Source organism: Canis aureus, chromosome 13 (genome assembly GCF_053574225.1).
Source record: "Canis aureus isolate CA01 chromosome 13, VMU_Caureus_v.1.0, whole genome shotgun sequence".
Lineage (NCBI taxonomy): Eukaryota > Metazoa > Chordata > Mammalia > Carnivora > Canidae > Canis > Canis aureus.
In genome coordinates this window covers 32,808,175-32,820,890 of record NC_135623.1, presented here as the reverse complement: position 1 = coordinate 32,820,890, position 12,716 = coordinate 32,808,175, and the positions used below count along the sequence as shown (strand labels likewise).

Here is a 12,716-nt window from a genome sequence, read left to right as displayed (position 1 = left end):
TTCTAGTTTGGAAAATAAATTATGTGGTCACCCTACTACTGTCCTTTTTCATTCCCCCATTTTATTTATTTATTTATTTATTTATTTATTTATTTATTTATTTATTTATTTACCTCTATGGGCCTTTTTTTTTTTTAAGATTTTATTTATTTATTAGAGACACACAGAGAGACAGAGACAGAGAGGCAGAGACACAGGCAGAGGGAGAAACAGGCCCCATGCAGGGAGCCCGATGTGGGACTCGATACTGGATCTCCAGGATCAGGCCCTGGACCGAAGGTGGCCCTAAACCGCTAAGCCACCAGGGCTGCCCCCCCACCATTATATTTAAAAGCATTATTGAGTCACCTACAAATTATAGACCTGAAAATTCCCTAGAACCCAAGTAAACAAAGTGGCCAAGTATTACTGGTTTTTTATTCTTTCTCTTTAGGAAGAAGATTAACTAAGTTTTAGGTAATTTTATAGGAAAATACATTGCTAAGTTTTAGGAATAATTCTATCTTCTGTTTTTCCTGAAAAAGTAATTTTAGGGAATGTGCATACCTTTTTGTTTTAATGTTAAAAACTACATCTTTTCACTATATGTTTTGCCTGTTAACAAAATAAAAAAATTAGTATTTGTTTTCAGTTTTGATTTTTTTATTTTTCAGGAAAACTAGAAAGCTTAAAAGAGATAAAAACAAACAAAAATATAGTTAAACAAGAATATAACTACATAAGAAATGTCCACAAACAAGACCTACTCCCCCTCATCTACAAAATGGTACCTAAGATGAGTAGCAGTACAACACAGATATTATTTTTTAAATGGGGCTTGATAATGTATATTTTTAAAAATTTTTAAATTATTTTTCTTGATTTTTTTAAAAAGTAATTTTTCCAAGTTATTTTATTTCTTCAAGATTTTATTTAAAATCTAGCTAGTTAACATATGTGTAATATAAGTTTCAGGTGTAGAATTTATTTTTTAAGTTTTTATTTATTTATTTTTAAAAGGATTTTATTTATTTATTCATGAGAAACACAGAGAGAGAGAGAGAGAGAGAGGTAGAGACACAGGCAGAGGGAGAAGCAGGCTCCATACAGGGAGCCCAACGCAGGATTTGATCCCAGGACTCCAGGATCACACCCTGGACTGAAGGCGGCGCTAAACCGCTGAGCCACCCAGGCATCCCTCAAGTGTAGAATTTAATAATTCATCACTTACATACAATACCCAGTGCTCATTCCAAGTGCCCTCCTTAATACCCATCACCTACTTAATGCCCTCTCAGCCCTCCATCCACCTCTCCTTTGGTAACCCTCAGTTTGTTCTCTATAGAAGAGTTTATTACTTGGTTTCTCTTTTTTTATTCCCCTATGTTCATCTGTTTGTTTTTTAAATTCCACTGATGAGTGAAATCAAATGGTCTTTCTCTGACTGATTTATTTCAATTAGCATAATACTCTCTAGCTCCATCCATATTGTTGTAAATGGCAAGATTTCATTCTTTTTTATGGCTGAGTAATATTCTATTGTATATATATCCCTCATCTTCTTTATCCATTCATTAGTTGATGAACATTTAATGCAATACTTATCAAGATATTATCAACTTTTTTCACAGAGCTAGAACAAATAATCCTAAGATTTGTATGGAACCACAAAAAACTCCAAATAACCAAAGCGATCTTGAAAAAGAAAAGCAAGAAACAAAATAGATAAATATTGTGGAAGGGAAGGAAAATGAAATAAGACAAAAAATGAGAGGGAGACAAACCATAAGAGATTTTTTTTTAAGATTTTATTTATTTATTCATGAGAGACACAGAGAGAGAGAGAGAATCAGAGACACAGGCAGAGGGAGAAGCAGGCTCCATGCAAGGAGCCCGACGTGGGATTTGATCCCAGGACTCCAGGATTAAGCCCTGGATAAGAGATTCCTAATGATAAGAAACAATATAGGATACCAATGGGGTTCTAGAGAGGAGGTAGGTGGTGAGATGGGGCAATTAGGTGATGGACATTAAGGAGGGCACTTGATGTTATGAGCACTGGAGTTACATGCAACTGATGAATCACTAAATTCTACCTTTGAAATGAATAATACACTATATGTTAGTTAAATTGAATTTAAATTAAAAAAAATTTAAAAAGGAAACAAAAGTTGGAGGCCATCATAATTCCAGATTTCAAGTTGTATTACAAAGCTGTAGTCAACAAAGGATGCCTAGATGGCTCAGTGGGTTAAGTGTCCAACTCTTGATTTCAGCTCAGATCATGATCAGAGTCTTGAGATCAAGGGTCCTGGATTGAGCCCTGAGTCCGGCTCTGTGCTATGGAGGGGTCTGCTTGTCCCTCTACCCCTCCCCCTCCTTGTGCCCGCTCTCTCTCTTTCTCTCTCTCTTTCTCTCAAATAAATAAATAAAATCTTAAAAAAAAAAGCTGTAGTAAACAAGACAGTATGGTATTGGCACAAAAACAGACACATAGATTAATGGAACAGAATAGAAAACCTAGAAATGGACAATGAATATTTTAAAAAATATTAAACATTTTAAAAAGTTGTAAAGGCATATATTTATGTATTTAATCAATAATGGTCATAAATATTATGTTTTCATGAAACATTTGTATGAAATAGCTCAGAAAATCTAGAAGTCCATGATTATACAAAGAGGAAGACCCTCTCTGAGAAGCAATCCTATCTTTAATCAGAAATACACTGCTTTACAACTTAGTTTGCTTATTAAATTCTTTCCTTATATGCTCCTCCTGTTACTCCCAAGCAGGGATCACCACGTTTGCCCATCTATACCTGCAAAATCTAGCATCAGAAAATGAAAACAAAAACACAGAGTTGAATACATAAATTCTATAGGGACAATCTGATAAAATGTTAATGCCTTCTACTGGGTCATCTGCAATACCTGATCTTCATAAAGCCATATTACTTTTAAAGTTAACAAGTAGGTCAAAGTGCTTATTTCCCATTCTGTTCTATATTTCACACATTTGGAGTAAAATACTGCTAGTGGGTCCAGAGAAGGAAAAATTATACCTATGAAAATTGAGAATGGCCTAAAAGACACACACAAGCTGACAACCCCAGAAAAACCTCCCTTGCTAAGTGGTTGACACTTCTGTAACTAAGCATTTTCCTTACACTGCTTGATTTTTGTTTTTGCTGTAGTTGGTTGTATTACCTGACACCAAATGAATATTTGCTTGGCTAGAAATCATCCTTTTTTTAAAAATGCTGTGTTGTGATGGCCTAATAATCCTTCGCATATTGTCTGAATTAATAAAAATTTTCCTTTTTTACATACACTGAGCTAATGAACATGGTTTCCCCTGTCAGGCATGAAGAATGTTGGTAATTTCAGAGCAACTTTGAACTTTATGGTAGGGTACAATCTGGATGACATCCACATTGAGGAAGGGTAGGAGAGAATTATAAAAAGAAAAGCAGAGAAAAGCCAAAGACAACCCACTTTGCCATATTGTGTCTCTGGTAGTGGGATATAGTTGAATACACGCCCAATAATCATTTGTCCACCTTCCCAGCTCACAGAAACCTAAGTAACCTGCCAGCTCTAGGAAATAAGTAAGTCAGCGTTTTCCAATCTATGCAATATTACCCAACTGTGAGTCATAAAATTAATTTAGTGGATCAAAACCAATTTAAACTGTGAAGAAAAAATCAAAGTGCTTTTTTCCAGTGTATGGTAAATATAGTTTTACAGAATTTCTGTTTTTATTAAAATATAAACTGTGTGTAAGAGTGTTCATATAAAAGTAACCTTTTTACTGTGGGGTACTTTTAAATCTTTGGATAAAAGCCAGCTAATGGAAACTCTGTCATTGTGGCCTTTGATTTGTCTCTTGAGGGACAATGGTTGTTTCCTCATCACTGATCCTCAAGGGAATGTCCACAAGGTGTTTTTAGAAGAAAAGCTTGTTCCTTTATGGAAAGGGGAGCTGAGAAAAAACACAACTTTTTTAAAACTCATTTTCCTTTCTTATTGGTACGTTATCGCATACCAAATGATGCATACACTGCAACTGTCACTTGAATATTATTTTTATGCTGAAGATGACATCAGTAAGTTACTGCACTATGAAATGGCTTCCTTCCAGCCTTGTCAATTTATGTAATAAATGTCTGAATTATTTAAGCCATTGTTATATTGGTATTCTATAATTTATAGCAAAAAATCCAATGGCTGCAAGTCTAAAGGCAGTTGCACTGGAAGCAAAATTTAAATTATTTCTCCACTTTCATTGTCCTTATCTTTTACTATTTGCCCCTCTTTTCCTATGTCTCAGATCTTAGATTCATATTTGAGTTACTTATATTGTGTTTACTATTACTAGATAAATGTTCCCCTTTTAGATCATATTTTTTTGTTTATTTATTTATTTTAATAAATGTGTTGAAGAAAAGTTGCTTATCTCTAATTTGATCTCAAGGCTACTACTCAACTAGATTGATTATAAGATTCTCAGGATCAAGAATATTAATCTCATCAAATCTTAGATATTACTAATCTGTAAATACTGACTTCTTTAAATAGTTTTTTTTAAAAATTTATTCCAAAACCTTATCTGTACTCTATTAAATTATACATATCCTAACCTACTCCATTTTATTTATTCTTACTCTGTAACTTGTGGAATCATGAGCTATGGCTTATAAAACATATTAATTTTCATTGTAAATAGAGTGAAGGTAGAATTTAATTTTAATGAAGCTTGGAGTAACAAACATTCCACTCCAGTGAAATAATGCAAAGCACCAGCTGGAGACCAGCTGTGTCCTATGGTCTAAAATCTTACTATAACCCAATAAAGTAGATGCATTTTTCGATGAACTTTGCAAATCTTCAGATCAGGTCTCTTATATATTCTATATTAGCTAAGAAGCAAAAAAAAAAAAAAAAAAAAAGAAATCATTGTCTTTGGAGGCTCATTAGCTTCTCTTTGAGGCTGTGCCAAAAATTTGGTTCTCTGTCAACAGATTGAAGTAATGTCTCATTGGACTACTTTGGTCCTAATGCCATTCCTTCCATATAGATAACCAAGGGCACCAGTGATGTTGCAAAAGTCATTGAGAAGACATGACCACCGGTTGACCTGCAAGCTGGACCCAGGCAATCGAAGATTCCCCTGTCCTAGGAATGTGTATTCCACTCGCCTTTCCCATTCCCAGAAGCTGTCCCAAGGATACAACCCGGAGGCTGAAATATGGTGTTGACCTGATTTGGATAGTATATGTGTCTGAACGCAGTTAAAGCCTCTATGTAAACGTTTAAGATTTGCCAGGAAGGTGTGAAGATCTATTTGTCTTGAGATTGCCCAAAACAAAGCCTCATAAGTATGTTTCCTTGCTTTTTAAAGCTTCTACCTACCAATCTGGAATGGTCTACCTCTTTTTTTGGTTTCTCCGTTCTCTTTACATATGGGGGCTACTTCGGATTATACCTAAAGAGCTCCTGAGGGAGTTGTGAACTAACAAATATTTACATCAAATACACTCTTTATTAAATAAAACCATGAAAATATAATTGTATATTATACAAAAGGGCAATTTAAAAAACTTGGGTTTTAGATACTGGAGGTTCATCCTTGATAAAAGTCATGTAATTCAACAGTCCCAAGAGGCAAATAATTTCTATGATAATAAAAGTCCCAGCAGAAAGCTATATAAGTAGTAAAATCATAGGTGATATTATTTAATAAAATGTACAAAAAGGGTGATGTGTTCATATAATATAATATTTGTGTTCAATAGAATAAAATCTTAAATAAGATTTAGGTTAATAATTTAATGCCATAGACTTGTACAAATGTCATAGTTCATGAGTTCTAGGGAAACCAAATATAACTAAATTATTTGCCTCTTATTAATCAGGCTGTGATCCAAAATTATAAATAGATTCCTTTTCTAGGTTTTGCTTTAGGCAAAGCATGGTTTTTATTGATTTATTATTATTATTATTAGATCCTAAAAGCTCCAGTTTTAGACTGTTCAATAAATGGTTGGGTCACATAATTCTATATCTAATCTATGAAGAGGGCATAGAAGGATGTATATAACCTGGTTCGTAAGTTTCTTGCATAAAATATCACAGAATGATAAATATTGTATTGATAAGTATCGTATAGGTACCCATTCTGTAAATACTGTAGGATATTTTTGAGTGGTTTGAACTTAGCTCTAACAAATATGGTATAATCTATTTATATATAGTGTGTTTACATGGAAAAGGAAGATAAGGGTTTTTAGGCAAGATGATGAACAGGAAGTAGGCAATTGCTTAATTGTTAACAGTTTTGTATAATATCAAGATTTAGATCAACTGATATAGATTCATTGTATAAGCAGAATGTTTTATTCTAGAAATTCAATCATTTGTAAATTAAGCAATTATTTCCATCATGCCTATTTTGTACCATGTAGTATAATAATCTCTAAAAACGTAGTGCTTTTCACTGTTATTATGCTTAAAATCCAATAAAAATGCATGCTATGTGAAGTTATATGCATTTGGGACCAAAATCTAAATTCATTATTAAATATATGAACATCAAGCTTCAATTTACCAAAAATTCAAAAGATAATAATAACAATCTTATTGAAAAAATTCAATGAAATGATAAATAAAAGTCTGTGTTCAATGCAAAGATGTTATGATCTATTGTTACCCACTTTTATCAGTGGTCTCAGGAGTTAACACAATGCCTGGTACATAAACTATAATTGCTGAATAAATAGCTGATCAAAGAAATGAGTTAATCATTGATATATAAAAAATCTTTTCAACTATATATCAATGCAGTAATAAACACAGAACAGAAAAAAGGGAACACTTTCTTATTTTGAAATGACAGTTGCTAGTATCAGACTAAGCCTCTTACTGAAATTATATAAAAAAAGCTTTGCGCAGTGGCAGTATCGTAGCCAATGAGGTTTATCCGAGGCGCGATTATTGCTAATTGAAATTATATAAAAATAAATAAATAAATAAATAAATAAATGAAATATAAAATTTTAGCAGTTTGAAGTATTGGAGAGCATCCGAGGGAGATGAGGTTTGAGGAGGCAAGAACTTTGAGAAAACAAAATGTGTAAGTCTGAACCCTACTTTGGTCAATTTTATTTTTTTTTCTCTTCAGGGCACTTTCTGATTCCCTAAATAGGGAATAAAAAGGTACAATCTAGAGTGTGATGTACTCTCAGCATGCTCTGAGAGAAAAATGGAATTTTAGAAACAGTGCAGGAGAGGTCTGATATAACGGGCAAATGTTCCTTTTTAATAATTGCCAACTCTGGGATCCCTGGGTGGCGCAGGGGTTTGGCGCCTGCCTTTGGCCCAGGGCACGATCCTGGAGACCCAGGATCGAATCCCACATCGGGCTCCCGGTGCATGGAGCCTGCTTCTCCCTCTGCCTGTGTCTCTGCCTCTCTCTCTCTCTCTGTGACTATCATAAATAAATAAAAAATTAAAAAAAATAATTGCCAACTCTGAGTCTTAGGATGCAATGGGTCTTTGATAAGATCAAAAGTAGAACCTATAAAAATATCGTGAAAATCTGGTAACTAGAAATGTATCCATATGTCTACAAAGGAATTAGCAAATAAAGACTCTTCTGTAACTATTTTAACATGTAGAGAATTTATATGGATATGGATAAGTGAAGACTTAGAGAATTTAGTAGAAACATTGAAATTCTAAAAAGAAAAAAATAGTGATTATAGAAATGAAAAACACAACCTCTAAAATTAAAAATGCACTTGCCAGTACAAGCAATAAATTGAACATTGTAGAAGAAAAGGTCAGTAAACATGCAATCAAATAGAATTTTTTGCAAGCTGGAACTCCAAAAGAAGATTTTAATTTTAAAAGAGTTTCACAGACATGATGGTAATATCAAATGGTTTGCTGCTTGTATAAGTGGAGATCCAGATGGAGAAAAGGAATGTGATGGGAAAGAGATGTTCATGAAATAATAATTGATTTTTTCCTGAATTTGAATGAAAATTTAACTCAACAACAAAAACAATACAATGAAGAAAAATAATTTCAAGTAAAATATAGTCAAGCGAGTAAAATTCAAAGCCTTTTTCTCCCTCTGCCTATGTCTCTGCCTCTCTCTGTGTGTGTCTCATGAGTAAATAAATAAATAAATCTTAAACAAAACCAAAACCAAAACCACTACATTTTAAAGAAACGAATAAAGGAAAGGAGAAACAGAGGGGAAAATGTAAGATAAATAGAACATAAATAGAGAGATGATAGACATAAACTTTGCCATATAAATAATTACATTAAATATAGATATAACAGCCCAATTTAAAAGTAGAGATTCTCAGATTGGACAAGAAAGCAAGGCCCAGCTTTATATTGTTTACAAGAAATAAACTTCATGTATAAACTCAAAGACAGAAGAGAAATAAAAAGATAGTAATTTTTATTTCTTTCACACATAAAGAAAAAAAGACATTTAAGAAAGGGAAAATCAGTAGTAAAAGATCATGCTGGAACCATTTATATGAAAAAATATAACTCAACTCTCTGGTGCTATATACAGGTTGGACTTTGATAAGCTAAAAGTGAATATCATAAATCTTAACATAACCACCAAAATAACAAAATAAATGGTTATGCTTAATAAGATTTCAGAGGAGATACAATTAAATAACAAAATTGTCAAATAATGAAAATTTGGCAAAAAAGAAGTAGAGACACATGGAACAAATAGAAAACAAGTAGCAAGATGATCTCTTTAACTGTATAATATCAATAAATTCATTTAATGTAAATGGTCTGAACAACCCACTTCCTAAAGATATGTTTTCAGACCAAAGAAAGGAGCTAGTAGCTACCAAACAAGCTCCTGGATAAACAAACACAACATAATAGAATGGTAAGCAGAAACAAACATATGTAAAATCATAGAGTTTTTTTTTATACTATTCTGTGAATAACTGATAGAAGAAGAAAAGAGAAAATCAATAACAATATAGAAAATATGAACAAATATCAACCTACAAGATGACACTGATATTTATGGGACATTCTACCAAACAACAACAGAGTATTATTTTCAAGTACACATGGAATATTTACTTATATATTCTATATTTTTGGTCAAAAACAAGTCTTAAAAATTAAAAAGATATTGATATTATACTGAATTGTGTCTTGACTATAATGGAATTAAATCAGAAATAAAAAAATAGAAAAGTTTCTAAAAAATTCCTGCATGTTTATTCTATATTTATTTTAGCACTCTTCTAAATAACTCAAGCATTAAAAGAGTATTCAAATGAGAAATAAAAGTATTTTGAAATGAATGAATATGAAAGCATAGAATATCCAAATCTGCAGATGGCACTAATATGTTCAGGGAAAGATTTGTAGCGCTAAATGCTTCTGTTATGAAGAACAGCCATGATTTATTTGATGAGCTCAGTTTCCACTTTAGGAAACTAGAAAAATACAAGCAAATAAGGACATGAAGAAAACAAATAATAAAATTCAGAATGGAAATTAGTGAATAAGAACACAGGGTAATGATAGAGTTAATAAATGAAACCAAAAGACCTTTCTTTGACTTCTCAAATTAAGCTAATAAACATCTACAGAGACAGATTATGGAAAAAAATACAGAAAACACAAATAACCAATGTTTGGAATGAGACAGATGACATTACCACTGATTTTATGGATACTAAAAGGAAAATAAGTAAAAGGAAAATATAAAAAATTCATGTCAATAAATTTAAAAGATGAATTGATAAAAGGTATGAATTCATCAAAAGATACAACATACCGAATTCACTCAGGAAGAAACAGCCAATCTAAACAACCCTGCATTTATTAAAACAATTTAAATTTTTTAAAAGCAATGTAACTTTAATTTAAAATATTATCACGAAGAAAACTCCATCAGATGCTCTTGATGAATTCTAGAAAATATTTTGAAATAAGTAATACCAATTTTACACAAATTATTTACAAAAAATTAAAAGGAGAAAATATATTGCAAATTGTTCTATGAAAATAGCATTATTGTGATATCAAAATCAAATAATCACAAAATAATAAATGAACACTGCTGATGAATATCCTTCCTGGATATATATGTAACTATCCTAAGCAAAATTTTAGCTAACCAAACCCAACAATTTATAAAAAGAAAAATTCATTAAAACTAATTAAAGTTTATCCCAGGAATGTGATATTGGTTTAATATCCCCAAATTGGTCATGTGATATAATAAATTAACAAACTAAAAGAGGAAAACCATTTAATAATCTCATTAAATGCAGGAAAATCAAATGACTACACCCAATATCCATTCACTATACGGATTTTAAGAAAAGTAGAAAAATAGGGTACCTTTTGCTTGATATAGGCTTCTTCCAAGAAACCTACAGCTAATATTATATTTAGGATTAAAAGACTAGGGGCGCCTGGATGGCTCAGTTTTTAAGCATCTGCCTTCGGCTCAGGTCACGATCCCAGGGTCCCGGGATGGAGCCCCACATTGGGCTCCCCTCTTAGCCAGGACTCTGCTACTCCTTCTCTCCACTGCTCATACTCTGTCTCACTATCTCTCTCTTTCTTTCTCTCTCTCAAACAAATAAATAAAATCTTTAAACAAAAATAAAAGGGTTAAGACTAAATGCTCCTAAATACAGAAACAACAACAACAACAAAAACCGCAAGGCTGTTCATTCTCAACCACATTGTTTTAGAGGTATCAGACGGTACATTCACCTGTCCCCACCAAATTACCTAGATAACCTTCAAATCACCCTGAAAATCTACGAATTCGGCCTGAGATTTAAAGAGAGACCAGCTGGACTGCTACAGTGAGAAGAGTTTGCGCTTCTACCAAGGTAGGAAGACGGGGAAAAAGAAATAAAGACACAAAAGGCCTCCGAGGGGGAGGGGCCCCGCGAGGAGCCGGGCTGAGGCCGGGGCGAGTGTCCCCAGGACAGGAGAGCCCCGTCCCGGAGGAGCAGGAGCTGCACCGACCTTCCCGGGCGGAAAGGGGCTCGCAGGGAGGTGGAGCAGGACCCAGGAGGGCGGGGATGCCCTCGGGCTCCCGGGGACAGTAACAGCAACTGCGCGCCCAGGAGAGTGCGCCGAGCTCCCTAAGGGCTGCAGCGCGCACGGCGGGACCCGGAGCAGCTCGGGGGGCTCGGGGGCGGCTCCGCGGAGGGGGCTGCGGGACGGGAGCAGCTCGGGGGGCTCGGGGGCGCTCGGGGGCGGCTCCGCGGAGGGGGCTGCGGGGCGGGAGCAGCTCGGGGGGGCTCGGGGGCGGCTCCGCGGAGGGGGCTGCGGGGCGGGAGCGCGAATCCAACAGCGCAGACCGGGAGCACAGGGCGCCGGGTCACAGCCCAGGATCCGGCCTCCCCCGGGACAGGCAGAGGCCGGGAGGGCCCAGGACAGCGAGGACGCTCCTGCCCCAGCTGAGCACATCAGCGGCCCCGCCCCGGAGCCTCCAGGCCCTGCAGACGGAGAGCTCCGGGGTTACTGCGGGGGCTGACTCCAGGGCTCCAGAGCTGGCCCCGCCACTGGGGCTGTTCCTCCTGGGGCCTCACGGGGTAAACAACCCCCACTGAGCCCTGCACCAGGCAGGGGCTGAGCAGCTCCCCCAAGTGCTAACACCTGAAAATCACAACAGGCCCCTCCCCCAGAAGACCAGCTAGACGGACCAGTTCCAGGGGAAGTCAAGGGACTTAAAGTATACAGAATCAGAAGATACTCCCCCGTGTTTTTTCTTTTCTTTCTTTCTTTTTTTTTTTTGATTTCTGTTTGCTTCCACCACCCTTTTTTCCCTTTCTTTCTCTTTTTTCTTTTTTTCTTCCTTTTTTTTTTTTTCTCTTTCCTTTCCATCTTTCTCTCTCTTTTTCTCCTTTTCCCAATACAACTTGTTTTTGGCCATTCTGCACTGAGCAAAATGACTAGAAGGAAAACCTCACCTCAAAAGAAAGAATCAGAAACAGTCCTCTCTCCCACACAGTTACAAAATCTGGATTACAATTCAATGTCAGAAAGTCAATTCAGAAGCACTATTATACAGCTACTGGTGGCTCTAGAAAAAAAGCATAAAGGACTCAAGAGACTTCATGACTGCAGAATTTAGATCCAATCAGGCAGAAATTAAAAATCAATTGAATGAGATGCAATCCAAACTAGAAGTCCTAACGACGAGGGTTAACGAGGTGGAAGAACGAGTGAGTGACATAGAAGACAAGTTGATGGCAAAGAGGGAAACTGATGAAAAAAGAGACAAACAAAAACCATGAGGATAGATTAAGGGAAATAAACGACAGCCTGAGGAAGAAAAAACTACGTTTAATTGGGGTTCCCGAGGGCGCCAAAAGGGCCAGAGGGCCAGAATATGTATTTGAACAAATCCTAGCTGAAAACTTTCCTAATCTGGGAAGGGAAACAGGCATTCAGATCCAGGAAATAGAGAGATCCCCCCCTAAAATTAATAAAAACCATTCAACACCTCGACATCTAATAGTTAAGCTAGCAAATTCCAAAGATAAAGAGAAGATCCTTAAAGCAGCAAGAGACAAGAAATCCCTGACTTTTATGGGGAGGAGTATTAGGGTAACAGCAGACCTCTCCACAGAGACCTGGCAGGCCAGAAAGGGCTGGCAGGATATATTCAGGGTCCTCAATGAGAAGAACATGCAACCAAG

General features: G+C 35.7%; 1 non-coding gene across 1 annotated transcript; it reads left to right on the top strand.

Moving 5' to 3' along the window:
* The first annotated feature begins 6,921 nt into the window (after window positions 1–6,921).
* LOC144282754 (U4 spliceosomal RNA) lies at window positions 6,922–7,057 on the top strand. Its single transcript, XR_013351206.1, has one exon. It is a non-coding gene; the product is annotated as a U4 spliceosomal RNA (small nuclear RNA).
* Window positions 7,058–12,716: the final 5,659 nt, after the last annotated feature.